General features: G+C 46.1%; 6 non-coding genes and 3 pseudogenes across 6 annotated transcripts; 7 read left to right on the top strand and 2 right to left on the bottom strand.

Moving 5' to 3' along the window:
- Window positions 1–1,859: 1,859 nt before the first annotated feature.
- LOC132133987 (U1 spliceosomal RNA) lies at window positions 1,860–2,023 on the bottom strand. Its single transcript, XR_009429307.1, has one exon. It is a non-coding gene; the product is annotated as a U1 spliceosomal RNA (small nuclear RNA).
- A 352-nt stretch (window positions 2,024–2,375) lies between these two features.
- Window positions 2,376–2,566, bottom strand: LOC132133999 (U2 spliceosomal RNA). The gene has a single exon (XR_009429317.1). It is a non-coding gene; the product is annotated as a U2 spliceosomal RNA (small nuclear RNA).
- Window positions 2,567–7,985: 5,419 nt separating this feature from the next.
- LOC132134008 (U2 spliceosomal RNA) lies at window positions 7,986–8,198 on the top strand (annotated as a pseudogene).
- A 352-nt stretch (window positions 8,199–8,550) lies between these two features.
- On the top strand, window positions 8,551–8,714 carry LOC132134013 (U1 spliceosomal RNA). The gene has a single exon (XR_009429325.1). It is a non-coding gene; the product is annotated as a U1 spliceosomal RNA (small nuclear RNA).
- A 7,590-nt stretch (window positions 8,715–16,304) lies between these two features.
- On the top strand, window positions 16,305–16,479 carry LOC132134006 (U2 spliceosomal RNA; annotated as a pseudogene).
- Window positions 16,480–16,831: 352 nt separating this feature from the next.
- LOC132134012 (U1 spliceosomal RNA) lies at window positions 16,832–16,995 on the top strand. The gene has a single exon (XR_009429324.1). It is a non-coding gene; the product is annotated as a U1 spliceosomal RNA (small nuclear RNA).
- A 1,086-nt stretch (window positions 16,996–18,081) lies between these two features.
- Window positions 18,082–18,272, top strand: LOC132134001 (U2 spliceosomal RNA). Its single transcript, XR_009429319.1, has one exon. It is a non-coding gene; the product is annotated as a U2 spliceosomal RNA (small nuclear RNA).
- Window positions 18,273–18,624: 352 nt separating this feature from the next.
- Window positions 18,625–18,788, top strand: LOC132134009 (U1 spliceosomal RNA). The gene has a single exon (XR_009429323.1). It is a non-coding gene; the product is annotated as a U1 spliceosomal RNA (small nuclear RNA).
- A 1,468-nt stretch (window positions 18,789–20,256) lies between these two features.
- On the top strand, window positions 20,257–20,425 carry LOC132134011 (U2 spliceosomal RNA; annotated as a pseudogene).
- Window positions 20,426–27,840: the final 7,415 nt, after the last annotated feature.

The following is a 27,840-nucleotide window of genomic DNA, read 5'->3' as shown; positions in this document are numbered from 1 at the left end:
CGCAAAGCCACGTGCTTTATGTCATCGGAATCCTTGGCTCGAGCCGAACGAGATGCAGGTCTCAGATTGGCTCGTCGCTCTGACGAAATTTTCGGGTATTTGGGATTTTGTCGAAAACCTTCTTTTGCAAACTAGCGGCAGGTATTTGGCCCAGTCCCGCCCAGATCAGCACAGAATGCTTCTCTGGAGTCTGACTGTCAATAATCATCCAAAAAAAGTGGAAATTCCATTCACCTTGGCGAGGGGACCTCAAAACGTGCCAAGGTGGTGTGGCCGAGGTGGCTCAAATGGCTATAACTCCAGGAAGGAGTGAGATCCCTTCACCCAAATCGGCACACCTGTGCAGGGGCTCAGTCAGCGGTCAGGTGTAAAAGGGCGCTGCGACAGGCCACTAGGTGGCGCTGTAAGCGGAAAAATAAGAAAAATGAAATGTAAAAGGACCATCAAACAAAGATGGAAACACCTGAAACGCTGTGTGATGGTAGTACCCTCCCCCGTCTGCAACGTCACCGGGCCTCGCCCCGATCGGCCTGACGCTGGCTCTGCGGCGACAGAGAGTACGGCATCGCTCGTAACTCCCAAACGGTTCGTCGCAAAGCCACGTGCCTTATGTCATCGGAATCCTTGGCTCGAGCCGAACGAGATGCAGGTCTCAGATTGGCTCGTCGCTCTGACGAAATTTTCGGGTATTTGGGATTTTGTCGAAAACCTTCTTTTGCAAACTAGCGGCAGGTATTTGGCCCAGTCCCACCCAGATCAGCACAGAATGCTTCTCTGGAGTCTGACTGTCAATAATCATCCAAAAAAAGTGGAAATTTCCATTCACCTTGGCGAGGGGACCTCAAAACGTGCCAAGGTGGTGTGGCCGAGGTGGCTCAAATGGCTATAACTCCAGGAAGGAGTGAGATCCCTTCACCCAAATCGGCACACCTGTGCAGGGGCTCAGTCAGCGGTCAGGTGTAAAAGGGCGCTGCGACAGGCCACTAGGTGGCGCTGTAAGCGGAAAAATAAAAAATTGAAATGTAAAAGGACCATCAAACAAAGATGGAAACACCTGAAACGCTGTGTGATGGTAGTACCCTCCCCCGTCTGCAACGTCACCGGGCCTCGCCCCGATCGGCCTGACGCTGGCTCTGCGGCGACAGAGAGTACGGCATCGCTCGTAACTCCCAAACGGTTCGTCGCAGAGCCACGTGCCTTATGTCATCGGAATCCTTGGCTCGAGCCGAACGAGACGCAGGTCTCAGATTGGCTCGTCGCTCTGACGAAATTTTCGGGTATTTGGGATTTTGTCGAAAACCTTCTTTTGCAAACTAGCGGCAGGTATTTGGCCCAGTCCCACCCAGATCAGCACAGAATGCTTCTCTGGAGTCTGACTGTCAATAATCATCCAAAAAAAGTGGAAATTTCCATTCACCTTGGCGAGGGGACCTCAAAACGTGCCAAGGTGGTGTGGCCGAGGTGGCTCAAATGGCTATAACTCCAGGAAGGAGTGAGATCCCTTCACCCAAATCGGCACACCTGTGCAGGGGCTCAGTCAGCGGTCAGGTGTAAAAGGGCGCTGCGACAGGCCACTAGGTGGCGCTGTAAGCGGAAAAGACCTAATATGATTTGAAAAAGCACAACGAAAAACAAACATGGAGACAGCTACAGCTAGGCTGCAGTCAATCCAATCGACTTGCAAAGTGAGGTCTGTGCAAAATTCGAACTAAACCACACACCAGGGACCGATATTTCAAGAGCGTAAGTGATTTTGTTTCATGAGCTCAAAACACATACCCAGCATGTGGCAGGGCTCATCATTCTGAAACTAAAGAGTAACTGAGATAGATCTTTCTGCTTTGTTTCACCAGTTATTTCAGGGGAGAGCGCGAACGCAGTCCCCCACTACCATAAATTATGCAGTCGAGATTCCCACATTTGGGGAATTCGCAGGGGTCAGCATGGCCGTAGTGCAATGGACAAGCCTCGCCCTGGGTGAACCGCCTTCTTGATCATGGTGTCTCCCCTGCCAGGTAAGTATGAAGACCCAGGCGGCCAGCCAGAGGTACAATTTGCGTCTCTACCATCCTCACCAACGGTTAGCCCTCCGTAAACCCCAACAAAGGAAGGATGGGCGACTTCCATTACTGGCCTGGAAACTGCTTCCCAACGCTGGTTTTAGTTGACTCCCTTTAACCAAACACACCGAATTAGATACATCACCTCGTCAGTGAAAGACTCCGAGACCTCAGGTGGGAGCATCGTTAGTGGAAGAGTCCAACACCTCAGGGGGGTGCCTCAGAAGAGAGTCCGCAATAAACCACAGGACCTGCAAAGGCAGACCTCATTACTTGCACTGCTATTCGTCACAATAAATGGCATTCCCGAAAACGGGAAAGCACACCGTTCCTGGAGACACTGCAATACCAGGCCGATGCGTGGAATGGACGGAGCAAGCCCCGGCTCCAGCTCCGTGATCTAAAAATCCATTTAATATGTAGTCCCCGGATGGGGGACGTATCAGATATTAAACTGATAAGAACAGATACTACACTTGATCTTAGCCAAAAGGCCGAGAAGCGATGTTGATTTGATGCAGCGGGGAAGAAGCCGGACACGACGATGCCCATCTCGGCTTTGGTAAGTCTGGGAGACCTGAAACGCTGTGTGATGGTAGTACCCTCCCCCGTCTGCAACGTCACCGGGCCTCGCCCCGATCGGCCTGACGCTGGCTCTGCGGCGACAGAGAGTACGGCATCGCTCGTAACTCCCAAACGGTTCGTCGCAAAGCCACGTGCTTTATGTCATCGGAATCCTTGGCTCGAGCCGAACGAGATGCAGGTCTCAGATTGGCTCGTCGCTCTGACGAAATTTTCGGGTATTTGGGATTTTGTCGAAAACATTCTTTTGCAAACTAGCGGCAGGTATTTGGCCCAGTCCCGCCCAGATCAGCACAGAATGCTTCTCTGGAGTCTGACTGTCAATAATCATCCAAAAAAAGTGGAAATTCCATTCACCTTGGCGAGGGGACCTCAAAACGTGCCAAGGTGGTGTGGCCGAGGTGGCTCAAATGGCTATAACTCCAGGAAGGAGTGAGATCCCTTCACCCAAATCGGCACACCTGTGCAGGGGCTCAGTCAGCGGTCAGGTGTAAAAGGGCGCTGCGACAGGCCACTAGGTGGCGCTGTAAGCGGAAAAATAAGAAAAATGAAATGTAAAAGGACCATCAAACAAAGATGGAAACACCTGAAACGCTGTGTGATGGTAGTACCCTCCCCCGTCTGCAACGTCACCGGGCCTCGCCCCGATCGGCCTGACGCTGGCTCTGCGGCGACAGAGAGTACGGCATCGCTCGTAACTCCCAAACGGTTCGTCGCAAAGCCACGTGCCTTATGTCATCGGAATCCTTGGCTCGAGCCGAACGAGATGCAGGTCTCAGATTGGCTCGTCGCTCTGACGAAATTTTCGGGTATTTGGGATTTTGTCGAAAACCTTCTTTTGCAAACTAGCGGCAGGTATTTGGCCCAGTCCCACCCAGATCAGCACAGAATGCTTCTCTGGAGTCTGACTGTCAATAATCATCCAAAAAAAGTGGAAATTTCCATTCACCTTGGCGAGGGGACCTCAAAACGTGCCAAGGTGGTGTGGCCGAGGTGGCTCAAATGGCTATAACTCCAGGAAGGAGTGAGATCCCTTCACCCAAATCGGCACACCTGTGCAGGGGCTCAGTCAGCGGTCAGGTGTAAAAGGGCGCTGCGACAGGCCACTAGGTGGCGCTGTAAGCGGAAAAATAAGAAAATTGAAATGTAAAAGGACCATCAAACAAAGATGGAAACACCTGAAACGCTGTGTGATGGTAGTACCCTCCCCCGTCTGCAACGTCACCGGGCCTCGCCCCGATCGGCCTGACGCTGGCTCTGCGGCGACAGAGAGTACGGCATCGCTCGTAACTCCCAAACGGTTCGTCGCAGAGCCACGTGCCTTATGTCATCGGAATCCTTGGCTCGAGCCGAACGAGATGAACTTTGTAGTCTTTTAAATAAAATGTTTTAGTTCCTTTTTAAGCTCATGCCTTTTTACCTAATTTATTCACCATTGCCCTCACAATTTCAACAATAAATGTAAGAAGTGTGAGGTCCATGGTCAGAGCACATACTATTTTATCCTTTTTAAAATCTCAAAAGTCAGATGTCTTTTTTCTACAAGAGTGTGCCTTACCCTTTTTATCTAGTTACAGGAGGTGGGAGGAGCTATGGACGCCGGGACCCTCCATATGGAGCGGGTCCAACTTTAACAAAAATGATGGAGTGGCGATTTTAATAAATAACCCTCACATCCTGGTGAAGGGGAGCACGGTGGTAAGAGATGGGCGGGCTATTTTAGCGAATATGACTTTTTTAGATAGAGATTTTAAGGTGTTAAATGTGTACGGTTTTACAGGTAAAAACGATAGGTATGAGCTTTTAGAGGAACTGCAGTCCCACATGCTGGGGAGGGTACCATTAGTGGTAGGGGGAGATTTTAACTGTGTTTTAGCCAAAACTGATAGGAAGAGGGTGGGGGCAGACTTTAGGTTTGATAAGACATCAGTTTTAATGCAAAGTTTAGTTAAGGATTTTAAATTAACTGACTGTTTTAAGACTTTGCATCCAAGAGAGGTGGGCTACACCTGGGTCAGTGGTGATGGCACCAACGCCTCTCGCATTGACTACATTTTCGTACGCGATTGCCCGCCGACTGATGCTATATTAACACCCCTATTCTTTTCCGATCACGTTATGCTGTCTTGCACTATTTCCTTCACCACAAAATTGACGGTAGGGGGAGGGATCTGGAAACTGAATTGCTCCCTTTTGCAGGATGAGGAGATAGTTAGTGACTACAGGGAGCAATTCAGTCAGTGGCAGACCCTCCAAGACTTTTTCGATTCACGTGCACAGTGGTGGGAGATGGTGAAACACCGGACGAGACTGTTTTTTAGAAAGAAAGGGATTGGAAAAAAGAACAAAGAAAAGAGACGCATGTTGGGACTGCAAAAAAGATTACAAAGGTATTTCAAGTTTGTTAATGGAGGGTTTGATTTTAATGAAGAATTAAATGAGGTTAAAAAAGAAATGGCTGATTTGGAAAAACAAAGAAACAAAGGGTTGATTTTAAGAAGTAAGGAACAAGATCTGGAGGAAGGTGAAAAATGCACAAGATACTTTTTTAAGAGGATTTTAACAAATAAAGGGGTAATTACTGAATTAAAAAAGGGGGAGAAGGAAGCCAGAAATACAGAAGAGATATTAGAAGAAGTAGAAAGATTTTATACAGATTTATACAACAAAAAAGAGATAACAGAGGAAGCCATAGAAAATATTTTGGGAAATTTAGAAAAGAAAATTGATAATGAGCGTGCTATTTTAACCCAAGATTTTACTCTTTTAGAGCTTACAAAATGTATGAAGGATTTTAAAACTGGTAAGTCGCCGGGAAGTGATGGCCTTCCCGTGGAATTTTATTCAAAATTTTGGGACATTTTAGCACCAGAACTTTTAATGGTTTTTAAGGACTTTGATAGACTGGACCGACTCCCTGACAGTTTTAGACTAGGAATTGTTTCACTTTTGCATAAAAAAGGAGATAGGACAGATTTAAAAACGTGGAGACCAATCAGCCTTTTAAATTGGGATTGCAAACTTTTTAGCAAGCTTTTAGCTAAACGCGTGTCCCTGTTTTTAAAGGATGTGATCCACCCGGATCAAGCATGTGCTGTGCCCGGGAAGAGGATCACGGACAGTCTGATATTGATCCGAGACACCATCTGTTTTGCGAGAGACAGAAACATTGGCCTAATAGTGGTAAATTTAGATTTTGAAAAAGCTTTTGATCGGGTCTCGCACCAGTACCTATTGCAGGTACTGGAGAAAATGGGCTTCCCAGGGAGGTTTTTAGCATGGGTGGGATTGCTGTATAATGATATAACCAGCAAAATTCTTGTAAATGGGCATTTAACAAAAGCTGTTAACATTCACAGCGGCGTCCGTCAAGGGTGCCCGTTATCCCCGCTCTTGTATGTGGCATGCATTGAGCCATTGGCACAGCTTTTGAGAAGGGACCAACGGATCGCAGGATTTAAGCTACCAGGAGGTTTGATAGCAAAATGTGTTTTATACATGGACGATGTGACAATTTTAACGACTGACTTTTTATCTGTCCGAAGAGCTTTGGAACTTACAGATTCTTATGGACGGGCCTCTGGCTCCAAATTAAACAGAAACAAGTCAGAGGCCCAGCTCTTCGGACAGTGGGGCGACATAGACGTGGGAGGACTGGAAGTGACTCTAAGAAATGATAATATAAAAATTCTAGGCATAAAATTTGATAGGGAGGGGGGTGGACAAGGTAATTGGACCAATGCTTTAGGGAAAGTAAGACAGCGACTGGGTTTGTGGGGACTAAGGACTTTGACGATGGAGGGAAAGATTCTAGTTTTTAAAGCTGTGATTTTACCTCTGTTTTTATTGTTGTGCTCTGTTTTTACCCCCCCCAGGTCCTTCATTTTAGCAGTGGAACGTGCTGTCTTTTATTTTCTCTGGGGATCCAGGTGGGAGAGAATAAAGAGAGAAACAGTCAAGAAAAGAAAGGAAAACAAAGGCAAAGGACTGCCAGACCTAAGCCTTTTTTTAGGGAGTCATTTTACAGGATTACATTTTAAGTATGCCACGGCCCCATCCAGTGATAAGACCGCAGCAATAGTGAAGTTTTGGATGGGGTCGTACTTACGCTACCTAAAAATTTTAACCGTAGATCTTAGAACCCCAGTGTCTTTTAACTTGCCAAAAGAATATGCATTTATTAATTTTTTTTTAAAGAAACATGACCTAGAACGAGAAAATGTGGACATTTTAAAAGACCATAAAAAGATTATCTCTGTTGTGCAGGACCGGGAGAAGGTGAGCCCAGTTCCAGGGCTAACTGAGAGCGAATCCAAAACAGTGTGGAGAAACGCAGCCCACCCCGCTCTTTGGAACCGGCAAAAAGACCTGATGTGGATGGTGGCCCATGAGATCCTACCAACCAGGGCGGTTATGCACTCCCGCGGCATGGCCGCCAACGCAAAGTGCCCACGGCTCGGGTGTAATCAGGAAGAGACCGTGCGGCACGTCCTCTGGGAGTGCGGTGCTGCACGGGACCGGTGGACCGCGACCGGCCCCCTGGTTTTCCCATGCCTGCCAGCGGGTGGGGTCCAGATGGACTATAATCTCGCCGTCCTAGGGGTGGGCCGGAGGATAAAGGATTTAACATCAAAACAGTTCACAACACTCTGGTTCACCCTGAATGCTATAAAGCATGCAATCTGGACTGCCAGAAACCTGCTGGTGGGGAAACGGGTGATGGTGCCCCTCCAAGCCACTGTAAGGATGGTGGAGAACATGCTGCAGGGGCACCGCGCCCAATCATTCAGAGCGGGGGCCGGGGTTGCCACTGAGAGAGTCCCGGCCACCACCGACCCTGGTTGCCCGTAGATGTACCTTCACCACTTCCGGCTACGGGAGCAGCGGGCCAGAGAGTACGGATCTCCTCTGGGTCACTGAAGCTGGGTTTGATTGCCTGGGACCGAAGAGTGGGAGAGGCCCAAATTGAAAGATTACCTCCCCGATCAAGCACAATAGAGAACCCTTTTTTTTTTTTTTTTTTTTTTTTTACATAGTTTTATTTTGGCTTTTAAAACACACTGAAAGCACTTTAAAGGAAAATAAAAATGTATGTAAAAGAACAATTCATCAATGTGTAACCTTATAACCCCTCTTTTTTTTTTTTTTTTTCTTCCCTTATGGTCATTTCAAGTACTTTGTCTGTATCTTAACATAAGGCATGTCTTGGAGATCCAGGATTTTAGTTGTGTGTTAACCGTCATTGGAACGATTGTTTTTTAATTTTTAATTTTATTTTTTTTTACTCATACCTGCATGTGAACATATATGTTGTATTTTATCTATTACTTGACGTACTGTTGTACCACTTTTGATTAAATATCAATAAAACCAGTCAAAAAAAAAAAAAAAAAAAAAAAAAAATCTGTTCTTATCAGTTTAATATCTGATACGTCCCCCATCCGGGGACTACATATTAAATGGATTTTTAGATCACGGAGCTGGAGCCGGGGCTTGCTCCGTCCATTCCACGCATCGGCCTGGTATTGCAGTGTCTCCAGGAACGGTGTGCTTTCCCTTTTTCGGGAATGCCATTTATTGTGACGAATAGCAGAGCAAGTAATGAGGTCTGCCTTTGCAGGTCCTGTGGTTTATTGCGGACTCACTTCTGAGGCACCCCCCTGAGGTGTTGGACCCTTCCACTAACGATGCTCCCACCTGAGGTCTCGGAGACTTTCACTGACGAGGTGATGTATCGAATTCGGTGTGTTTGGTTAAAGGGAGTCAACTAAAACCAGCGTTGGGAAGCAGTTTCCAGGCCAGTAATGGAAGTCGCCCATCCTTCCTTTGTTGGGGTTTACGGAGGGCTAACCGTTGGTGAGGATGGTAGAGACGCAAATTGTACCTCTGGCTGGCTGCTTGGGTCTTCATACTTACCTGGCAGGGGAGACACCATGATCAAGAAGGCGGTTCACCCAGGGCGAGGCTTGTCCATTGCACTACGGCCATGCTGACCCCTGCGAATTCCCCAAATGTGGGAATCTCGACTGCATAATTTATGGTAGTGGGGGACTGCGTTCGCGCTCTCCCCTGAATTAACTGGTGAAACAAAGCAGAAAGATCTATCTCAGTTACTTTTCAGTTTCAGAATGATGAGTCCTGCCACATGCTGGGTATGTGTTTTGAGCTCATGAAACAAAATCACTTACGCTCTTGAAATATCGGTCCCTGGTGTGTGGTTTAGTTCGAATTTTGCACAGACCTCACTTTGCAAGTCGATTGGATTGACTGCAGCCTAGCTGTAGCTGTCTCCATGTTTGTTTTTCGTTGTGCTTTTTCAAATCATATTAGTTTTTTTCCGCTTACAGCGCCACCTAGTGGCCTGTTGCAGCGCCCTTTTACACCTGACCGCTGACTGAGCCCCTGCACAGGTGTGCCGATTTGGGTGAAGGGATCTCACTCCTTCCTGGAGTTATAGCCATTTGAGCCACCTCGGCCACACCACCTTGGCACGTTTTGAGGTCCCCTCGCCAAGGTGAATGGAAATTTCCACTTTTTTTGGATGATTATTGACAGTCAGACTCCAGAGAAGCATGCTGTGCTGATCTGGGTGGGACTGGGCCAAATACCTGCCGCTAGTTTGCAAAAGAAGGTTTTCGACAAAATCCCAAATACCCGAAAATTTCGTCAGAGCGATGAGCCAATCTGAGACCTGCATCTCGTTCGGCTCGAGCCAAGGATTCCGATGAGATAAGGCACGTGGCTTTGCGACGAACCGTTTGGGAGTTACGAGCGATGCCGTACTCTCTGTCGCCGCAGAGCCAGCGTCAGGCCGATCGGGGCGAGGCCCGGTGACGTTGCAGACGGGGGAGGGTACTACCATCACACAGCGTTTCAGGTGTTTCCATCTTTGTTTGATGGTCCTTTTACATTTCATTTTTCTTATTTTTCCGCTTACAGCGCCACCTAGTGGCCTGTCGCAGCGCCCTTTTACACCTGACCGCTGACTGAGCCCCTGCACAGGTGTGCCGATTTGGGTGAAGGGATCTCACTCCTTCCTGGAGTTATAGCCATTTGAGCCACCTCGGCCACACCACCTTGGCACGTTTTGAGGTCCCCTCGCCAAGGTGAATGGAAATTTCCACTTTTTTTGGATGATTATTGACAGTCAGACTCCAGAGAAGCATTCTGTGCTGATCTGGGTGGGACTGGGCCAAATACCTGCCGCTAGTTTGCAAAAGAAGGTTTTCGACAAAATCCCAAATACCCGAAAATTTCGTCAGAGCGACGAGCCAATCTGAGACCTGCATCTCGTTCGGCTCGAGCCAAGGATTCCGATGACATAAGGCACGTGGCTTTGCGACGAACCGTTTGGGAGTTGCGAGCGATGCCGTACTCTCTGTCGCCGCAGAGCCAGCGTCAGGCCGATCGGGGCGAGGCCCGGTGACGTTGCAGACGGGGGAGGGTACTACCATCACACAGCGTTTCAGGTGTTTCCATCTTTGTTTGATGGTCCTTTTACATTTCTGTTTTCTTATTTTTCCGCTTACAGCGCCACCTAGTGGCCTGTCGCAGCGCCCTTTTACACCTGACCGCTGACTGAGCCCCTGCACAGGTGTGCCGATTTGGGTGAAGGGATCTCACTCCTTCCTGGAGTTATAGCCATTTGAGCCACCTCGGCCACAACACCTTGGCACGTTTTGAGGTCCCCTCGCCAAGGTGAATGGAAATTTCCACTTTTTTTGGATGATTATTGACAGTCAGACTCCAGAGAAGCATTCTGTGCTGATCTGGGTGGGACTGGGCCAAATACCTGCCGCTAGTTTGCAAAAGAAGGTTTTCGACAAAATCCCAAATACCCGAAAATTTCGTCAGAGCGACGAGCCAATCTGAGACCTGCATCTCGTTCGGCTCGAGCCAAGGATTCCGATGACATAAGGCACGTGGCTTTGTGACGAACCGTTTGGGAATTACGAGCGATGCCGTACTCTCTGTCGCTGCAGAGCCAGCGTCAGGCCGATCGGGGCGAGGCCCGGTGACGTTGCAGACGGGGGAGGGTACTACCATCACACAGCTTTTCAGGTCTCCCAGACTTACCAAAGCCGAGATGGGCATCGTCGTGTCCGGCTTCTTCCCCGCTGCATCAAATCAACATCGCTTCTCGGCCTTTTGGCTAAGATCACGTATCTTGTCGGACGGTTGAGACTGCGATCGCCTCTTGGAGGTTTCCTGACTTGAGATCTTTTTATATCTTGAGTCACACAACTTCGAGAGGTACATTGAATTCTGCTGCTTCGGGCTCCAACAAGTTTTAAGGTAAGGTCTTTTAATTATTTATTTGGTTATTTATTGTTGTATTTATTGTTGTTTTAAGTTTTAAGGCTGTTGGTGCCTCCATCATGTCGGCTGCCCGTGCCGGCGTGCGGAGGCACCACAGCGTGCGTTTTTTATTCAGGCAGGTTGAGGGGAAGCTCCTTGGAATGTCCCGTATGGACTTTTCAAGGAAGCTGATCCAAAAGACCTTAGCTTTTAGATCTGACGACCTGAATTGTTTGATGACTCTGCCCTTGAACAAAGGATTTGATGTCAGTTTTAAAACCGCTTCCCTGCTTAATGACTTTTGGCAAAGGTTTGATTCAGTTAAAGCCCAGTTCTCCATGTTCACTGTCGAGAAACTTTCGGATAACACACTTAAAACTGTGATTGTCAGGATGTTCAATGAAACAGTGACTGGAGATGATATTTGTGTTTGGTTGGGTAGATTTTGCACTGTTCGAGGCCAGCCTGTCAAAGTGTTGGATGAAGATGGCATTTGGACATGCTCCTGGCGAATTCCCATTAAACAATGGGAAGACGCTGGGGGCTACCAGGGCCTGAAACATCTGCCTTCCATGATTGTGCTCGGAGAGAACAGAGGCTACATACATTATCAAGGAATGCCCAAACTCTGCAGGAAGTGTTGCAGGTTTGGTCATCTCGCTGAAGCATGCCAAGAGTTAATATGTGGGAAGTGTAGAGAAATTGGTCACAGTTTTGATGATTGTACCAATGGCAGACGGTGTAATCTTTGTGGAGAAACAAACCATCTCTACAGAGACTGCCCTAAAAGTTTTGCCAACAAGCTCAAAATGGCCGCCCCACATGGGCAACAAACGAATGAACAAAGGAAAGAGGAGGCGGTCCCTGAGGTTTTGGCGGGAATTTCAAATCCCCAGCCGGCCTCAGGGATTGGGCAGGAAGGAGGAAGTGGGGCGGCCACAGGGGCGGAGTCAGATATTGAACTGGAAAAAGTCACGGAAGGAGAAGTGAGCGAGGAAGAAACAAGCTCTTCCCTAGAAACGGTGTCAGATTTGGTGCAGGAATCCAGTGGGAGTGAATTTGAGTGTTCACTCCCAAATGCTCAAGTGCAAAAAAGACCTGCGGGATCTCCTCTGGTGGAAACAGAGGAGAAAAAAGCTAGGGCAGCACAGCGGCTTGATAGTTCCGATTTGGAAGATCAAGAACGTATGTGGCCCCTAGAATCCCCAAATGAGGTTTCCTTTTTGCACATCAAGCTAAGAACATCGTCGCCTAGGGAGTTACAAGAGGGTTTCTCTGTAGCACCCGATGTGTCGAGCACCTGCTCTCCGGGCCCCAGTTCATCTGGGAGAAAGGAAGAGCAGGTGAAACAAGATAAAACATGATTTTAAGCATATTTTTGTAGTCTTTTAGTCTTCTGTTTAAATGTCTCATACTGTTTTAACCATACTGCTCATGGCCCTCACTATCTCTACCATAAATGTAAGAAGTGTGAGGTCCACCTTGCGAGCACAGAGCATTTTATCCCTTTTAAAGTCTTTTAAGTCAGATTTGTTTTTACTGCAAGAGTGTGCTCTGCCCTTTTTAAGTAACCACAGGAAGTTGGAGGAGATGTGGACCATGGGGCCCTCAATATGGAGTGGCTCTAACTTCAACAAGAATGATGGTGTCGCTATTTTAATAAAAAATTCAAACATCACGGTGAAGGATAGCACTGTGGTGAGGGAAGGGCGGGCTCTTTTAGCAAACCTGACTTTTTTAGGGAGAGATTTTAAGGTTCTTAACGTGTATGGTTTTACAGAAAAAAATGACAGGTATGAGCTTTTAGAAGACCTGCAGCCCCACATGTTAGGCAGGGCTCCCCTAATAGTAGCAGGGGATTTTAACTGTGTTTTATCAAAAACAGATAGGAAGAGAGTAGGAGAAGATTTTAAGGTCGATAAGACATCGGTTTTATTACAAAATTTAGTCAAGGATTTTAAGTTAGTTGACTGTTTTAAACAACTGCATCAAAGAGAGGAGGGCTTCACCTGGTTCAGTGGTGATGGCGCCAGAGCCTCTCGAATTGACTATGTTTTTACAAGGGACTGCCCGCCAACCGATGCAACATTGACCCCTCTCTTTTTTTCTGATCACATGATGCTGTCTTGCACCCTTTCACTTTCCCCGGGTGTGACGGTAGGAGGAGGGATGTGGAAGCTGAACTGTTCCCTATTGGTGGATGAAGAAGTGGTTAGAGAATATAGGGAGCAGTTCAGCCAATGGCAGACCCTCCAAGACTTTTATGAGACACGTGCACAGTGGTGGGAAATGGTAAAGGACCGGACAAGACAGTTTTTTAGGAAGGTAGGGAAAGATAAAAAGAATAGGGAAAAGAGATGCATGATGGGGTTGCAAAAAAGATTACAAAGATATTTTAATCTTTTAAATAATGGTTTTGATTTTAGCCAAGAAATAACAGATGTAAAAAAAGAAATGTCAGTTTTATCTCGTATCCAAAGTAAAGGTGTTATTTTAAGAAGCAAAGAAAGAGAAATAGAGGAAGGTGAAAAGTGTACAAGTTACTTTTTTAAAAAGATAATAACAAGGGGAGGGGCAATAACCAGTGTTAAGGTAGGAGGGAGGGATGCAAACACAACAGAAGAGATTTTAAAAAATGTAGAGGGATTTTATGAGGATTTGTATTGTAAAAAAGATGTACACGACGATACGGCAAGGGAAGTTTTAAATTTTTTAGTCAAGAATGTTAATGGCCAAAATAAGTTTTTATCCCAAGATTTTAATATTTTAGAATTACATAAAGCTCTTAAAGGTTTTAAAAAGGGGAAGTCCCCAGGAGCAGATGGACTTCCCCTAGAGTTTTATCTTACTTTTTGGGATATTTTAGCACATGAATTATTGGCTGTTTTTAACAACTTTGAGACTCTTGACAGACTACCCGACAGTTTTAGGATAGGGATAGTGTCTTTACTGTACAAAAAAGGGGACAGGACTGACTTAAAAAATTGGAGACCAATCACGCTTTTAAATTTCGATGGTAAACTTTTTAGTAAGATTTTAGCGACACGCATGTCGACTGTTTTAGAGGACGTGATCCACCCGGATCAAGCTTCTGCTGTGCCCGGAAGAAAGATAACAGACAACCTAGTGCTGATTAGAGACGCCATCTGTTACGCGAGAGACAGAAATATTCGGCTAGTAGTCCTAAATTTAGATTTTGAAAAAGCATTTGATCGAGTCTCGCACCAGTACCTCTTCCAGGTACTGGATAAAATGGGGTTTCCAGAGAGGTTTATAGCCTGGGTGGGACTGCTGTACAAGGGAATAGTCAGCAAAATTCTAATAAATGGGCATCTTTCCAAAGCTGTGAACATACACAGTGGTGTCCGTCAGGGATGTCCTTTATCTCCTCTTCTGTATGTGGCTTGCATTGAGCCACTGGCACAGATCTTGAGAAGGGACAAATGGATCAAAGGACTGGACGTTCCTGGGACGGGTGGACTGACGGCGACCTGTGCTTTATACATGGACGACGTAACTCTTTTAGCCACGGACCTTTTATCCATACGAAGAGCACTGGACTTGACTGACTGGTACGGTCGGGCCTCGGGCGCCAAACTCAATAGAAACAAGTCCGAGGCCCAGCTCTTCGGGCCGTGGGGAGACGCGGACACAGGAGGACTTGATTTGGTTTTTAAAGACAATGATTTTAAGATTTTAGGCGTTAAATTTGATAAAGACGGAGGTGGACGAGACAACTGGACTGACTTGCTAGGGAAAGCTAGGAAAAGACTGGGGTTTTGGGGACTAAGACAGTTGACAATTGAAGGTAAAATTTTAATTTTTAAATCTGTGATTTTACCTCTGATTTTACTTGTCTGTTCTGTTTTTAGCCCCCCTCGGCGGTTCCTGGTGAGACTGGAGAGGGCGGTGTTTTATTTCCTGTGGGGGTCCAAGTGGGAGCGCCTGAAGAGGGAGACCATCAAGAAAAGGCCAGAGAACGGTGGAAAAGGCCTCCCAGACCCCCACCTGTTTTTAGGCAGCCGCTTCACCGCCCTGCACATTAGTTATGCCATGACCCCATCCAAAGAAAACAAGACGGCTGCAATGGTGCGATTTTGGATGGGGTCTTACCTAAGAACATTGAAAATTTTACCAGTAGACTTGAAAACCCCAGTGTCTTTTAACTTGCCTAAAGAGTACAGTTTTATAAAAAATTTTTTAAAGAAATATCTTTTAGAGAGTGAAGATGTCACCATTTTAACTAAACACAAGTCTCTCATTTCTGTTGTGCAGGACCGGGAACCGGTGAGTCCAGTTCCAGGCCTCACACTAGGTGAGGCCAAACAAGTTTGGAGGAACGCTGCTCACCCCGCTCTCCAGAACAGGCACAAGGATTTATCATGGATGGTGGCTCATGAGATCCTCCCGGTCAGGGCGGTTATGCACTCCAGAGGCATGGCCAAAAACCCCATCTGCCCTCGGTCCGGCTGCAATTCCCCGGAGACCGTCCACCACCTACTCTGGGAGTGCGGTGCTGCGCGGGACCTGTGGGCCAAGACCGGCCCCTTGTATTTCCCGTGCCTACCAGCAGGTGGGGCCCAGTTCGGGTACCAGCTCGCCATCCTTGGGGTGGGCCGGGGCTTGAAGGACATGACAGCACAGGAATTCACCTCGCTCTGGCTCACCCTCAACGTCATCAAGGATGCCATCTGGGCCACCAGAAACCTGCTGGTGGGGAAACGCGTTACGGTAACCCTCCATGCATGCGAGCTAAAGGTAACATCAATGCTGCAGGGGTACCGGACGACGAAATTCGGACGGGGGGGCCGGGGCCGCACAGAGAGGGTCCCGGCAGGCACCGACCCTGGCTGCCCGTAGATGCACCCTCACCATTCTGGCTACGGGAACAGCGGGCCAGCGGGCCGGAGGAGAGGGGATCTCCGCTGAGCCTGTAAAGCAGCATCTCATGTCCCTGTTCTGGAGAGTGGGGTGAAGACCGACTTGATAAGGACTCACCCCCGGTCTTGCACAACAGATGTTTTTTTTTTTTTTTTATTTGGTTTTTATCCTATAAATTGGTTTTTATTGTGTTTTATTAATGAAATTGGTTTTATTAACATGCATATGAGGCTTGTTTGCTTTTTTAAATTTGTATTTTACTTTTGAAACCGATCGCACCTTTTAAACACACCTCAAATATGGACTTTTAAAAACAAGCAAAACACTGTGGTTTAATCAATTTTTTTTAACAATGATTGTTTCTTTCATTTTACCATGTGTATTTATTATATATTATATGGCTTGTTTTAATGTGTGCTTGAAAAAAAAAAAAATGTGTGTGAAAGTAAAAATGCAAATGGAAAAAATGTAAATGGTGACAATAAAACTTTTTCGAAAGAAAAAATCTGTTCTTATCAGTTTAATATCTGATACGTCCCCCATCCGGGGACTACATATTAAATGGATTTTTAGATCACGGAGCTGGAGCCGGGGCTTGCTCCGTCCATTCCACGCATCGGCCTGGTATTGCAGTGTCTCCAGGAACGGTGTGCTTTCCCTTTTTCGGGAATGCCATTTATTGTGACGAATAGCAGAGCAAGTAATGAGGTCTGCCTTTGCAGGTCCTGTGGTTTATTGCGGACTCACTTCTGAGGCACCCCCCTGAGGTGTTGGACTCTTCCACTAACGATGCTCCCACCTGAGGTCTCGGAGACTTTCACTGACGAGGTGATGTATCGAATTCGGTGTGTTTGGTTAAAGGGAGTCAACTAAAACCAGCGTTGGGAAGCAGTTTCCAGGCCAGTAATGGAAGTCGCCCATCCTTCCTTTGTTGGGGTTTACGGAGGGCTAACCGTTGGTGAGGATGGTAGAGACGCAAATTGTACCTCTGGCTGGCTGCTTGGGTCTTCATACTTACCTGGCAGGGGAGACACCATGATCAAGAAGGCGGTTCACCCAGGGCGAGGCTTGTCCATTGCACTACGGCCATGCTGACCCCTGCGAATTCCCCAAATGTGGGAATCTCGACTGCATAATTTATGGTAGTGGGGGACTGCGTTCGCGCTCTCCCCTGAATTAACTGGTGAAACAAAGCAGAAAGATCTATCTCAGTTACTTTTCAGATTCAGAATGATGAGTCCTGCCACATGCTGGGTATGTGTTTTGAGCTCATGAAACAAAATCACTTACGCTCTTGAAATATCGGTCCCTGGTGTGTGGTTTAGTTCGAATTTTGCACAGACCTCACTTTGCAAGTCGATTGGATTGACTGCAGCCTAGCTGTAGCTGTCTCCATGTTTGTTTTTCGTTGTGCTTTTTCAAATCATATTAGTTTTTTTCCGCTTACAGCGCCACCTAGTGGCTTTGCGACGAACCGTTTGGGAGTTGCGAGCGATGCCGTACTCTCTGTCGCCGCAGAGCCAGCGTCAGGCCGATCGGGGCGAGGCCCGGTGACGTTGCAGACGGGGGAGGGTACTACCATCACACAGCGTTTCAGGTGTTTCCATCTTTGTTTGATGGTCCTTTTACATTTCTGTTTTCTTATTTTTCCGCTTACAGCGCCACCTAGTGGCCTGTCGCAGCGCCCTTTTACACCTGACCGCTGACTGAGCCCCTGCACAGGTGTGCCGATTTGGGTGAAGGGATCTCACTCCTTCCTGGAGTTATAGCCATTTGAGCCACCTCGGCCACAACACCTTGGCACGTTTTGAGGTCCCCTCGCCAAGGTGAATGGAAATTTCCACTTTTTTTGGATGATTATTGACAGTCAGACTCCAGAGAAGCATTCTGTGCTGATCTGGGTGGGACTGGGCCAAATACCTGCCGCTAGTTTGCAAAAGAAGGTTTTCGACAAAATCCCAAATACCCGAAAATTTCGTCAGAGCGACGAGCCAATCTGAGACCTGCATCTCGTTCGGCTCGAGCCAAGGATTCCGATGACATAAGGCACGTGGCTTTGTGACGAACCGTTTGGGAATTACGAGCGATGCCGTACTCTCTGTCGCTGCAGAGCCAGCGTCAGGCCGATCGGGGCGAGGCCCGGTGACGTTGCAGACGGGGGAGGGTACTACCATCACACAGCTTTTCAGGTCTCCCAGACTTACCAAAGCCGAGATGGGCATCGTCGTGTCCGGCTTCTTCCCCGCTGCATCTAATCAACATCGCTTCTCGGCCTTTTGGCTAAGATCAAGTTTAGTATCTGTTCTTATCAGTTTAATATCTGATACGTCCCCCATCCGGGGACTACATATTAAATGGATTTTTAGATCACGGAGCTGGAGCCGGGGCTTGCTCCGTCCATTCCACGCATCGGCCTGGTATTGCAGTGTCTCCAGGAACGGTGTGCTTTCCCTTTTTCGGGAATGCCATTTATTGTGACGAATAGCAGAGCAAGTAATGAGGTCTGCCTTTGCAGGTCCTGTGGTTTATTGCGGACTCACTTCTGAGGCACCCCCCTGAGGTGTTGGACTCTTCCACTAACGATGCTCCCACCTGAGGTCTCGGAGACTTTCACTGACGAGGTGATGTATCGAATTCGGTGTGTTTGGTTAAAGGGAGTCAACTAAAACCAGCGTTGGGAAGCAGTTTCCAGGCCAGTAATGGAAGTCGCCCATCCTTCCTTTGTTGGGGTTTACGGAGGGCTAACCGTTGGTGAGGATGGTAGAGACGCAAATTGTACCTCTGGCTGGCTGCTTGGGTCTTCATACTTACCTGGCAGGGGAGACACCATGATCAAGAAGGCGGTTCACCCAGGGCGAGGCTTGTCCATTGCACTACGGCCATGCTGACCCCTGCGAATTCCCCAAATGTGGGAATCTCGACTGCATAATTTATGGTAGTGGGGGACTGCGTTCGCGCTCTCCCCTGAATTAACTGGTGAAACAAAGCAGAAAGATCTATCTCAGTTACTTTTCAGTTTCAGAATGATGAGTCCTGCCACATGCTGGGTATGTGTTTTGAGCTCATGAAACAAAATCACTTACGCTCTTGAAATATCGGTCCCTGGTGTGTGGTTTAGTTCGAATTTTGCACAGACCTCACTTTGCAAGTCGATTGGATTGACTGCAGCCTAGCTGTAGCTGTCTCCATATTTGTTTTTCGTTGTGCTTTTTCAAATCATATTAGTTTTTTTCCGCTTACAGCGCCACCTAGTGGCCTGTTGCAGCGCCCTTTTACACCTGACCGCTGACTGAGCCCCTGCACAGGTGTGCCGATTTGGGTGAAGGGATCTCACTCCTTCCTGGAGTTATAGCCATTTGAGCCACCTCGGCCACACCACCTTGGCACGTTTTGAGGTCCCCTCGCCAAGGTGAATGGAAATTTCCACTTTTTTTGGATGATTATTGACAGTCAGACTCCAGAGAAGCATGCTGTGCTGATCTGGGTGGGACTGGGCCAAATACCTGCCGCTAGTTTGCAAAAGAAGGTTTTCGACAAAATCCCAAATACCCGAAAATTTCGTCAGAGCGACGAGCCAATCTGAGACCTGCATCTCGTTCGGCTCGAGCCAAGGATTCCGATGAGATAAGGCACGTGGCTTTGCGACGAACCGTTTGGGAGTTACGAGCGATGCCGTACTATCTGTCGCCGCAGAGCCAGCGTCAGGCCGATCGGGGCGAGGCCCGGTGACGTTGCAGACGGGGGAGGGTACTACCATCACACAGCGTTTCAGGTGTTTCCATCTTTGTTTGATGGTCCTTTTACATTTCATTTTTCTTATTTTTCCGCTTACAGCGCCACCTAGTGGCCTGTCGCAGCGCCCTTTTACACCTGACCGCTGACTGAGCCCCTGCACAGGTGTGCCGATTTGGGTGAAGGGATCTCACTCCTTCCTGGAGTTATAGCCATTTGAGCCACCTCGGCCACACCACCTTGGCACGTTTTGAGGTCCCCTCGCCAAGGTGAATGGAAATTTCCACTTTTTTTGGATGATTATTGACAGTCAGACTCCAGAGAAGCATTCTGTGCTGATCTGGGTGGGACTGGGCCAAATACCTGCCGCTAGTTTGCAAAAGAAGGTTTTCGACAAAATCCCAAATACCCGAAAATTTCGTCAGAGCGACGAGCCAATCTGAGACCTGCATCTCGTTCGGCTCGAGCCAAGGATTCCGATGACATAAGGCACGTGGCTTTGCGACGAACCGTTTGGGAATTACGAGCGATGCCGTACTCTCTGTCGCTGCAGAGCCAGCGTCAGGCCGATCGGGGCGAGGCCCGGTGACGTTGCAGACGGGGGAGGGTACTACCATCACACAGCGTTTCAGGTCTCCCAGACTTACCAAAGCCGAGATGGGCATCGTCGTGTCCGGCTTCTTCCCCGCTGCATCAAATCAACATCGCTTCTCGGCCTTTTGGCTAAGATCAAGTGTAGTATCTGTTCTTATCAACCTTATACCCCCCTTTTTTTTTTTTTTCTTCCCTTATGGTCATTTCAAGTACTTTGTCTGTATCTTAACATAAGGCATGTCTTGGAGATCCAGGATTTTAGTGGTGTGTTAACCGTCATTGGAACGATTGTTTTTTAATTTTTTATTTTATTTTTTTTTACTCATACCTGCATGTGAACATATATGTTGTATTTTATCTATTACTTGACGTACTGTTGTACCACTTTTGATTAAATATCAATAAAACCAGTCAAAAAAAAAAAAAAATCTGTTCTTATCATAAATGTAAGAAGTGTGAGGTCCACCTTGCGAGCACAGAGCATTGTATCCCTTTTAAAGTCTTTTAAGTCAGATTTGTTTTTATTGCAAGAGTGTGCTCTGCCCTTTTTAAGTAACCACAGGAAGTTGGAGGAGATGTGGACCATGGGGCCCTCAATATGGAGTGGCTCCAACTTCAACAAGAATGATGGTGTCGCTATTTTAATAAAAAATTCAAACATCACGGTGAAGGATAGCACTGTGGTGAGGGAAGGGCGGGCTCTTTTAGCAAACCTGACTTTTTTAGGGAGAGATTTTAAGGTTCTTAACGTGTATGGTTTTACAGAAAAAAATGACAGGTATGAGCTTTTAGAAGACCTGCAGCCCCACATGTTAGGCAGGGCTCCCCTAATAGTAGCAGGGGATTTTAACTGTGTTTTATCAAAAACAGATAGGAAGAGAGTAGGAGAAGATTTTAAGGTCGATAAGACATCGGTTTTATTACAAAATTTAGTCAAGGATTTTAAGTTAGTTGACTGTTTTAAACAACTGCATCAAAGAGAGGAGGGCTTCACCTGGTTCAGTGGTGATGGCGCCAGAGCCTCTCGAATTGACTATGTTTTTACAAGGGACTGCCCGCCAACCGATGCAACATTGACCCCTCTCTTTTTTTCTGATCACATGATGCTGTCTTGCACCCTTTCACTTTCCCCGGGTGTGACGGTAGGAGGAGGGATGTGGAAGCTGAACTGTTCCCTATTGGTGGATGAAGAAGTGGTTAGAGAATATAGGGAGCAGTTCAGCCAATGGCAGACCCTCCAAGACTTTTATGAGACACGTGCACAGTGGTGGGAAATGGTAAAGGACCGGACAAGACAGTTTTTTAGGAAGGTAGGGAAAGATAAAAAGAATAGGGAAAAGAGATGCATGATGGGGTTGCAAAAAAGATTACAAAGATATTTTAATCTTTTAAATAATGGTTTTGATTTTAGCCAAGAAATAACAGATGTAAAAAAAGAAATGTCAGTTTTATCTCGTATCCAAAGTAAAGGTGTTATTTTAAGAAGCAAAGAAAGAGAAATAGAGGAAGGTGAAAAGTGTACAAGTTACTTTTTAAAAAAGATAATAACAAGGGGAGGGGCAATAACCAGGGTTAAGGTAGGAGGGAGGGATGCAAACACAACAGAAGAGATTTTAAAAAATGTAGAGGGATTTTATGAGGATTTGTATTGTAAAAAAGATGTACACGACGATACGGCAAGGGAAGTTTTAAATTTTTTAGTCAAGAATGTTAATGGCCAAAATAAGTTTTTATCCCAAGATTTTACTATTTTAGAATTACATAAAGCTCTTAAAGGTTTTAAAAAGGGGAAGTCCCCAGGAGCAGATGGACTTCCCCTAGAGTTTTATCTTACTTTTTGGGATATTTTAGCACATGAATTATTGGCTGTTTTTAACAACTTTGAGACTCTTGACAGACTACCCGACAGTTTTAGGATAGGGATAGTGTCTTTACTGTACAAAAAAGGGGACAGGACTGACTTAAAAAATTGGAGACCAATCACGCTTTTAAATTTCGATGGTAAACTTTTTAGTAAGATTTTAGCGACACGCATGTCGACTGTTTTAGAGGACGTGATCCACCCGGATCAAGCTTGTGCTGTGCCCGGAAGAAAGATAACAGACAACCTAGTGCTGATTAGAGACGCCATCTGTTACGCGAGAGACAGAAATATTCGGCTAGTAGTCCTAAATTTAGATTTTGAAAAAGCATTTGATCGAGTCTCGCACCAGTACCTCTTCCAGGTACTGGAGAAAATGGGGTTTCCAGAGAGGTTTATAGCCTGGGTGGGACTGTTGTACAAGGGAATAGTCAGCAAAATTCTAATAAATGGGCATCTTTCCAAAGCTGTGAACATACACAGTGGTGTCCGTCAGGGATGTCCTTTATCTCCTCTTCTGTATGTGGCTTGCATCGAGCCACTGGCACAGATCTTGAGAAGGGACAAATGGATCAAAGGACTGGACGTTCCTGGGACGGGTGGACTGACGGCGACCTGTGCTTTATACATGGACGACGTAACTCTTTTAGCCACGGACGTTTTATCCATACGAAGAGCACTGGACTTGACTGACTGGTACGGTCGGGCCTCGGGCGCCAAACTCAATAGAAACAAGTCCGAGGCCCAGCTCTTCGGGCCGTGGGGAGACGTGGACACAGGAGGACTTGATTTGGTTTTTAAAGACAATGATTTTAAGATTTTAGGCGTAAAATTTGATAAAGACGGAGGTGGATGAGACAACTGGACTGACTTGCTAGGGAAAGCTAGGAAAAGACTGGGGTTTTGGGGACTAAGACAGTTGACAATTGAAGGTAAAATTTTAATTTTTAAATCTGTGATTTTACCTCTGATTTTACTTGTCTGTTCTGTTTTTAGCCCCCCTCGGCGGTTCCTGGTGAGACTGGAGAGGGCGGTGTTTTATTTCCTGTGGGGGTCCAAGTGGGAGCGCCTGAAGAGGGAGACCATCAAGAAAAGGCCAGAGAACGGTGGAAAAGGCCTCCCAGACCCCCACCTGTTTTTAGGCAGCCGCTTCACCGCCCTGCACATTAGTTATGCCATGACCCCATCCAAAGAAAACAAGACGGCTGCAATGGTGCAATTTTGGATGGGGTCTTACCTAAGAACATTGAAAATTTTACCAGTAGACTTGAAAACCCCAGTGTCTTTTAACTTGCCTAAAGAGTACAGTTTTATAAAAAAATTTTTAAAGAAATATCTTTTAGAGAGTGAAGATGTCACCATTTTAACTAAACACAAGTCTCTCATTTCTGTTGTGCAGGACCGGGAACCGGTGAGTCCAGTTCCAGGCCTCACACTAGGTGAGGCCAAACAAGTTTGGAGGAACGCTGCTCACCCCGCTCTCCAGAACAGGCACAAGGATTTATCATGGATGGTGGCTCATGAGATCCTCCCGGTCAGGGCGGTTATGCACTCCTGAGGCATGGCCAAAAACCCAATCTGCCCTCGGTCCGGCTGCAATTCCCCGGAGACCGTCCACCACCTACTCTGGGACCTGTGGGCCAAGACCGGCCCCTTGTATTTCCCGTGCCTACCAGCAGGTGGGGCCCAGTTCGGGTACCAGCTCGCCATCCTTTGGGTGGGCCGGGGCTTGAAGGACATGACAGCACAGGAATTCACCTCGCTCTTTTTTTGGATGATTATTGACAGTCAGACTCCAGAGAAGCATTCTGTGCTGATCTGGGTGGGACTGGGCCAAGTAGTGTCTTGCCCCTTTTACTAATTCAAACCAATTTGATTCAAAACAATTGCAATATTGTTTTCGCAACAAACATGTATGCATTGCTGAGTCGAACCTTGCAGTAACAGATGATTTTATGCTTTTTCTGCTTATAACTCATGATGACTGAACATCATGAAATTGTGTTTATCTTTGGATAGTAGACTGACACTCAGCTATTACTGAACTGAAGTAAAAAAAAAAATCACAATGCTTCAATGTTGAAAGACACAAAAGGAGACAATCAGTTCAGGTTTTTAGACAAACACACATATCACGATCCATAACAGTGGTGACAATTTTTCATACTGCAGTGCATGACGGGAGTTTTTACTAAGGTTTTACCCAGCATGCAACATTTTGTTGATTGTCACCACTGTTGAGAGTCATATGCTGGTTCTTGATGTCTGTGTGTGTCTACAGAGTATGGTTTTTCAAATTTTGTATGGTCTTAGTAGATTTAAAATTCACTTAATTTTTTTTCCATAGTGCAGTTTTACTAGGTTGATTATGCCAAACTTAAATAGAGCTAATGTTAATTTGATTGTAATCTGACCACGTATCACATACAGATTAATGTCTTCTCTCTGCTTTACAGCACCTCATGCAATGCTACATAAAGAGATCTAACATGTTAGTCAAGGGTCAAGAGCCCCACTAAAGCAAACACTGATCTCCATTATGGTTGCATCACTTTAACTAATAAAACATCAACATCTGATCCTCTGTAATTCTCAAGAACAGCAGGTGTTCATCATTAATGCACAATCATCACTTAATCACTTAATTATCTCATTAACTTTAACCCTTTGAGGACTTGGGATATGACTTGAAGACTTGCTTGTGACTTGAAAGTCCCAACTCTGGTAAAAGCTGAATGTCAGTCAACAATCCAAAGAAGACTATCTCATGATGTCCAAGTCAACATGAGTTATAAGCAGAAAAAGCATAAGATCATCTGTTACTACAAGGTTTGATTCAGCAATGCATACATGTTTGTTGCGAAAACAATATTGAAATTGTTTTGAATCAAATTGCTTTGAATTAGTAAAAGGGTCAAGACACTACCTAAAGCAAACCCTGACCACAATTATGGTGGCATAGTGGGGGTTTTTTTTTCAGTTGAAGGCTGTGGCTAAATTCAGTTGTAGTTCTTGTGTTTCTCTTTACTTCAGTGATGTTGATTGTTAACAGCAGAAGTTCATCACTAATGTACAATCATCATTTAATTAGTCACTTAATTATCTTATTAACTTTAACCCTTTGAGGACTTGGATATGACTTGAAGACTTGCTTGTGACTTGAAAGTCCCACCTCTGCTGTCTATTAAATGCCACTCCAATTATGTGATGGCGATTTTAGCGGTGATCACGGAAGCAGCTTTACTGATTAGATGCGCATGATCATATCGTTCGATATATCGCCCAGCCCTAGCCAACAAGCTCAAAATCAGTGGTTAGGAGAAGATTTTAAGGTCGATAAGACATCGGTTTTATTACAAAATTTAGTCAAGGATTTTAAGTTAGTTGACTGTTTTAAACAACTGCATCAAAGAGAGGAGGGCTTCACCTGGTTCAGTGGTGATGGCGCCAGAGCCTCTCGAATTGACTATGTTTTTACAAGGGACTGCCCGCCAACCGATGCAACATTGACCCCTCTCTTTTTTTCTGATCACATGATGCTGTCTTGCACCCTTTCACTTTCCCCGGGTGTGACGGTAGGAGGAGGGATGTGGAAGCTGAACTGTTCCCTATTGGTGGATGAAGAAGTGGTTAGAGAATATAGGGAGCAGTTCAGCCAATGGCAGACCCTCCAAGACTTTTATGAGACACGTGCACAGTGGTGGGAAATGGTAAAGGACTGGACAAGACAGTTTTTTAGGAAGGTAGGGAAAGATAAAAAGAATAGGGAAAAGAGATGCATGATGGGGTTGCAAAAAAGATTACAAAGATATTTTAATCTTTTAAATAATGGTTTTGATTTTAGCCAAGAAATAACAGATGGAAAAAAAGAAATGTCAGTTTTATCTCGTATCCAAAGTAAAGGTGTTATTTTAAGAAGCAAAGAAAGAGAAATAGAGGAAGGTGAAAAGTGTACAAGTTACTTTTTTAAAAAGATAATAACAAGGGGAGGGGCAATAACCAGGGTTAAGGTAGGAGGGAGGGATGCAAACACAACAGAAGAGATTTTAAAAAATGTAGAGGGATTTTATGAGGATTTGTATTGTAAAAAAGATGTACACGACGATACGGCAAGGGAAGTTTTAAATTTTTTAGTCAAGAATGTTAATGGCCAAAATAAGTTTTTATCCCAAGATTTTACTATTTTAGAATTACATAAAGCTCTTAAAGGTTTTAAAAAGGGGAAGTCCCCAGGAGCAGATGGACTTCCCCTAGAGTTTTATCTTACTTTTTGGGATATTTTAGCACATGAATTATTGGCTGTTTTTAACAACTTTGAGACTCTTGACAGACTACCCGACAGTTTTAGGATAGGGATAGTGTCTTTACTGTACAAAAAAGGGGACAGGACTGACTTAAAAAATTGGAGACCAATCACGCTTTTAAATTTCGATGGTAAACTTTTTAGTAAGATTTTAGCGACACGCATGTCGACTGTTTTAGAGGACGTGATCCACCCGGATCAAGCTTGTGCTGTGCCCGGAAGAAAGATAACAGACAACCTAGTGCTGATTAGAGACGCCATCTGTTACGCGAGAGACAGAAATATTCGGCTAGTAGTCCTAAATTTAGATTTTGAAAAAGCATTTGATCGAGTCTCGCACCAGTACCTCTTCCAGGTACTGGAGAAAATGGGGTTTCCAGAGAGGTTTATAGCCTGGGTGGGACTGTTGTACAAGGGAATAGTCAGCAAAATTCTAATAAATGGGCATCTTTCCAAAGCTGTGAACATACACAGTGGTGTCCGTCAGGGATGTCCTTTATCTCCTCTTCTGTATGTGGCTTGCATCGAGCCACTGGCACAGATCTTGAGAAGGGACAAATGGATCAAAGGACTGGACGTTCCTGGGACGGGTGGACTGACGGCGACCTGTGCTTTATACATGGACGACGTAACTCTTTTAGCCACGGACGTTTTATCCATACGAAGAGCACTGGACTTGACTGACTGGTACGGTCGGGCCTCGGGCGCCAAACTCAATAGAAACAAGTCCGAGGCCCAGCTCTTCGGGCCGTGGTGAGACGTGGACACAGGAGGACTTGATTTGGTTTTTAAAGACAATGATTTTAAGATTTTAGGCGTTAAATTTGATAAAGACGGAGGTGGATGAGACAACTGGACTGACTTGCTAGGGAAAGCTAGGAAAAGACTGGGGTTTTGGGGACTAAGACAGTTGACAATTGAAGGTAAAATTTTAATTTTTAAATCTGTGATTTTACCTCTGATTTTACTTGTCTGTTCTGTTTTTAGCCCCCCTCGGCGGTTCCTGGTGAGACTGGAGAGGGCGGTGTTTTATTTCCTGTGGGGGTCCAAGTGGGAGCGCCTGAAGAGGGAGACCATCAAGAAAAGGCCAGAGAACGGTGGAAAAGGCCTCCCAGACCCCCACCTGTTTTTAGGCAGCCGCTTCACCGCCCTGCACATTAGTTATGCCATGACCCCATCCAAAGAAAACAAGACGGCTGCAATGGTGCAATTTTGGATGGGGTCTTACCTAAGAACATTGAAAATTTTACCAGTAGACTTGAAAACCCCAGTGTCTTTTAACTTGCCTAAAGAGTACAGTTTTATAAAAAATTTTTTTAAAGAAATATCTTTTAGAGAGTGAAGATGTCACCATTTTAACTAAACACAAGTCTCTCATTTCTGTTGTGCAGGACCGGGAACCGGTGAGTCCAGTTCCAGGCCTCACACTAGGTGAGGCCAAACAAGTTTGGAGGAACGCTGCTCACCCCGCTCTCCAGAACAGGCACAAGGATTTATCATGGATGGTGGCTCATGAGATCCTCCCGGTC

Source organism: Carassius carassius, unplaced genomic scaffold, assembly GCF_963082965.1.
Source record: "Carassius carassius unplaced genomic scaffold, fCarCar2.1 SCAFFOLD_128, whole genome shotgun sequence".
In the NCBI taxonomy this organism is placed as follows: Eukaryota; Metazoa; Chordata; class Actinopteri; order Cypriniformes; family Cyprinidae; genus Carassius; species Carassius carassius.
This window is presented reverse-complemented; position numbering and strand designations above follow the sequence as displayed.